Raw genomic sequence first — 5,869 nt, forward strand, 5'->3', positions numbered from 1 at the left:
GTCCAGCTGGGGCTACAGATCAAAACGAAAAACGATGGTTCCATGCTATCCATGTGGGGTTACATGCCCACCAAGTTTTGTGTACCCGGCTTCAAAGTCGGCGGTCATAATTAGATCCCAAACCAAACCGAAAATGTTATGCTTTTGATGGCCTACCAGTATGCCGCCCAAACGAAAAGCATCTCTAATGATGGTTGTTAGTAGACAAACTGGCTTCAGATATCCAACAGAGTGAATATGAGATTGTGCAGTCTTACAGTACTGTAGGTGACTGTAGTTAGTGATGTGATGCTGTTAATTGGGGTTTACATAGTTAGCGCAAACCCTATAGGTTATTATTTATTTAGCCATATATAAGGCTTTTTTTCCTTATCAAAAGTGAGGGGGGACGACGGCCGTCTTTTTTTCAGCACTGGGGTGGGACATGTCCCCCATCGCCCCTGTGCCTCCTGCCCTGGCCTACTGTAGGCTAGTATAACTGAACTGCTACTTCGAAAAAACTGTTTTGTGTAAGGGGATACAGCAAGCATCAAAAGCATGTGTGTGTGTTGTTTTGTTTATCTTGCTTTATGATGCATAGCTCATGCTCTTTTATTCACCGCATAAGTGGTAGAGTAAATTAGTGAAATAAAGTGAATTAGGCCACCCACTTACCTTTCCCTATTTCCCAAATATCTTATATACATGTAGCTTGCTTTTGTGTGTGTTTAATACATTTATATTTTAAATAATTTGAGAAATACAGGAATGATGACACTTTCATAGTTTAAATTGTACTGGGCCTTTATCAGTTCCATAATTGAAAAACTTTTAGAACATGCAGTGATGTTGAACCAAAAAGGAACCAAACCAGCGAATCAGTGGCACCACCAGGGCTGGATCGCCCTATATGCACACTATGCATGTTGCGTAGGGCCCCGCAAGTGAATCAAGGCCTCCTTCCCATCTTCCCTTGAGTCAAGCTAATGACAGACAGTTATAGCGCTAGTGTCTCATATGAGCAGTGCAATGAGCAGTGAGAACAGCAGTCGTGTAAACTTGTGTTCGTTTCTTGATGTCAACGAATAATCTGAGTAGGCCTAGTAACGTTAAGTTGCTGGCCTAAAAGGGAAGTGAATCCCTTATACTAGCAAGCCACAGGTTAGGGGATTCACTTACTAGAAGTGATGGGAAGTGAATCCCTTGATCTGTTTGTGGCTTGCTTACCAGCCTTTCCCAGTACTTCGCGAAAGTTGTGACATATACTGTAACTGCATATCCGTTTTTTGAATCCCGGCAACATCTATTTAAATGTGTTCATAATAACATGCGTGCTCGAGATGAAACTAGTGCCAGCGGGTCTGTCCTTTGGTGCCCTACGCAGAGTGTGAGATGCGCATGGTGGTAGCGGCGACACTGGACACTTTGTTCCAGGTGCGTTTACAGTAGCCTACTATTGCCCATTGACAACTTGACAAGGCCGATGAGGCTGTGATTGGAGCTGTCCCTGACAAATTACGGGATGTCCCGGACAATTCGGGACAGTTGGCAACCTTACTCAAAGTAGCCGCTGATGGAAGATATAAGACACCTGTCTACGATGCACCCTAAACACCAAGCTAGGACACTTCTGCTTGCTAATTAGGGTTTTCTGCCTTTAGAGTAAGTACTTCCGTCAAAAACATGCGAGATCTGTGTTGTACAGTTACATCATAACTTCTGCTTTTACAATATGTTGACTAACATTTTCGTATTTGTTTCATTTCAGATCAGATCGGAACCTTTCAATGTTTTACAACTTCCTTATCCAGGGATGACTATAAAAGATGGGAGTCTGACAGAAAGTAGCTCTAAAGAAGTGTAGCTTAAGGGATCATTAGAAGAATCTTCTGCAGATTCAAATGCAGATTTTGTTTCTGGAATCTTCTTATCACATTGATGAGGTAAGACTGTAGTTGATACTCTATAATATGTTGTCTTTGAACTATTCTCAATTAAATAGAGGATTACCATGATTTGAACTCTTCTCAATTAAATAGAGGATTTATTTGTAAATCATAGCATTCTGTTTTTATTCACATTTCACACAGTGTCCCAACTTGGGGTTATATGTAATGATGAGTTCTAAGTAATGACAAGTTATTTGAGTAATTTAAAGATGATTCTTTTGGAGGATCAAGATAACACAAGCCTCTACCCTATTTGAAAAGGGAGTGGTCTGTATCGTGAAGTTAACATATACAGTAGGCATAGCATAGGGATAGGAAGGAAGGCATACGAAGTTAACGTATACAGAGTTTGGTTCCAAAACGCTATATCTCCGTTTTTAAAAACATTAAAAAGTCAGGCTATTTAATTGTGTATTTCAGGTAATATCATTCAAATTGCAGTTGTGTTGTTTTGATTGAGTAAAGATAACTCAAATAACAATACCCAATTGGTTCTATTGAAATTACTTGGAAAACAAAATGTAAAAAGAATATGAAAATGTACTAAAATGGCTAGCGTTTTGGAACCAAACTCTTCATATGGGCACAGAGATAGGAAGGTGGGAAGTAAGGAAGTTAACATAGGCATAGGAAGTTAACATATAGGCATAGGGCCCCAGGTGCATGAGAGAGAACATGAGCTCAACGCTTACAGTACAACCCGCAATGAGTTGATAAAATAAGATTCACCTACCTGTCACAAAATGAGCTGAGCAAATCTGGACGTTGACAAGATTCTGTCCATCTAATTTGGTTCAATTACACACCACAGATCTCTCGGATCCACACTCAGTTGTTAGTTAGTTAGTTTAACTGTCCTGCTTTGCAACCATGTTTGTGAAAGGCCTACCAGACGACTAGAGAAGTTCAGTCATTTTAAAAATCACATACAGCATGTGCTGCCTAAAATAGCCCATATAGAACGATGGGATGCCGCCAACTTGAAGACATCCAGAGAAATCTAAACATGTTAAATTGAATTAATAATATGAAATAACTGAGAACAATTATTCACTGAAATTATAAATAATAAAAAATAATAGCAAGTTATTATTTACTCATCTGCAAGTCCTTCCAACTTATGGCGATCCAATGGTAGCCTATTCGAGGGGAATAAGTCTCATATAGTGATTTTGGAGAAGGTATACTACCCTAAAATTTGAAAATGCTTTTACATTGCATTTGACATAGCTTTTTGTGTTTTATCATGCTGTTTATGTCGAAGTCATGTTATATGTTGTTGTAGATGTTATGGAATATATTATAGGTGAAAATGTTATATGTTATGTACCTACACTTAGAATGCTCTGTAATGTGACACACCTTGGAATTCTTAGGACCCTCCACAAGAATGGAGAACAAAGATGAGGACATTGCTGTGATTGGTGTTGGATGTGATTTTCCAGGAGGCATGTGATGTTGTACCCTCTTTTAAGTTAAAACTATTCTATATGAAATAAAGTTTTCTGGAAGGTTTAGAAAATAGCACACACATAAATACACAAATGCATGCACGTGCACTCACACACACACACACACACACACACACACACAGTGTTGCGTGGCCTGCCCGAAATTAAGCGGTCAAGACCGCTGTCACCCGCGGTTATGAGTCATAAAAAAATATATTTTTATGATACTCGGGTCATTTGCGGGCGGGTCAGTTAAAATTAATTAAATATATATATATATATTTTTTTTTTAAAAACTTAAAGTAGGCTATCACGAGAAGGCTGGCATCAATATTTAACTCATAATTGCTTTTCAAAGATTTCATTGGTTGAAGCATAGGCTACAGTAGACCTAATGCCACATAGGTGGAGACGGTAGAGATGGAGACAGTAGGCCTAAAGAGCTGAAGACGCGAGAAGTTAAAATAATAAAGACACCCCTCCAGGAAAAGCGATATATGGGAAATATTTGGAAAGGTTCTTAAAGAAGATGACAGTAGTGCAAGTTATGTTCTATGTACTTCTTGCGAAGCCATTTAAAAGTATGACAGTCACAAAACAGGACGACCAACATGCAGTAACTCGTCATAAACGCGGCACTGGTAGACAAACCGAGCAGCCTAAGTGCAATTCCCAGACCTCAAGCATGCAATAGCTTGCTTGTGGTTTATATACTTACCCGGAACAGCTTTTTTAGACTAGGTACAAGACCTGATGACAAGTCACTCAGTAAAATAATGCTGATACTTTGCCACCTGCCCATGTTAAACTTTTAGCCTACAGCCGTGAGCAGGTAGCCTGACGAGCCAGACCCACATTGTTGCCGCTAGGGGGCTTCTAGATTTCGGGCGCCTTCAGGAATAAATGTTATGGTACACAGACTACACAGCTATACAGTATCTACCGGTATGTATAGGCCATATAGGTTCGCGCATGCATAAAAGTTACTTAATTTGGTTCATTGTGTCTGTGACTTTAAACAGTGTATGTGCTTCAAGGCAAGGCAAGGCAGATTTATTTATATAGCACATTTTCGTACCAGGGCAATTCTTCACACGCAAGTGCTTCACACGCAAAAATAAAAAAATTAAAATGGGAAAGTGCATTTATACTCTAAAAATGTACATTAAAAAAATAGTACAAAAATAGAGTTTTAAATGTATATTTCAATAAAAGCTAAGGCGAGACAAAAATGTTTGATAATAAGACCATAAAATCCATAAAATCCATAAAAACCATAAAACCAGAAAAGTGTTTGCATAGACGAGGGAGGGGAGAGCTCTAAGGAATGTTGGGATGGAAAGACCTAGGCATAGGCGAGGGAGAAGAGGTGCGTCTTTAGCCTACTTTTAAAACAGCTTGTTGTTGGAGCAGTTTTTGTGTTCTCAGGTAAGCAGTTCCAAGCTTTAGCGGCATATGAGCTAAAAGCAGCTTCTCCATGTTTAGTTCTGGTAGTGGGTAGGACCAGGAGGAGCCTTTCTTGGGATCTGAGAGACCTGGTAGGGGTGTAGTGCTGCAATAGGTCTTTCAGGTAGACGGGGACAGTTCCATTTAGAGACTTAAAAACCATTAATAGAATCTTAAAATCAAATCTGTACTGAACTGGTAAACTTCAACTTCAGTTCAACTTCAAGCTTTTTGCTTCATTCAGCCAACCAGTTCTTATGCTAACGTTTTGACCAGCCATGTATCTCTCCCTACCTTGCTGCCTTCACCATTTTTGTTTTCAAAAGAAAAATGTATGTCCATGGCCTTGACATCTTGTCTTAGTGTTTAGCTTATCCTTTGCTGGTTGCGTGCATGCTTGCGCTCTTATTCTCATTCTCTCTCCTGCGCAAACATTATGTCCTGCATATGTGTAGTTAGTTACAGTATACTGCTGCATAACGTTTCGCAAATAAATTAGTTTGTTTTACAGAAACGGCCTACTGTCACACTGCATGGTAGGCTATAACCAAAAGCACACATTTTGTAATTAAGCGGGTCGGATCGCGGGTCGGGTATAATTTTGTCCTAATTAATATTCGCGGTCCGAGTTGCGGTCGGGTTGATTAAAATGTCGGGCGAGCTCGGTCCGCTTGTGACCAAACCCGCGCAACACTGACACACACACACACACACTATAATGTGTGTATTAATATGTATTAATATTTGTAAAATTCAGGTGAGGGCCTTGACAACTTCTGGAAGGTTCTAGTGGAAGGTAGGAATTGTGCAGTAGAGATTCCAGATGAGAGATTTGACTGCTCCCAGTGGTATGATCCAGATCAAGAGGGCTGCTCTCATAAATGGGTAATAAGTTCAGTTAAATATTACAGGACCTCATATACAGTAAAATATATCTTCAAGTATTTCATTGTTTTTGCATTTTTAAATTTATAAATGTATTTTTTCATATGTAAATATATTTGTAAAAAATAGGTTGAATGAACTTGACCAGCGATTCTTTGG

Source organism: Alosa alosa, chromosome 16, assembly GCF_017589495.1.
Source record: "Alosa alosa isolate M-15738 ecotype Scorff River chromosome 16, AALO_Geno_1.1, whole genome shotgun sequence".
Lineage (NCBI taxonomy): Eukaryota > Metazoa > Chordata > Actinopteri > Clupeiformes > Clupeidae > Alosa > Alosa alosa.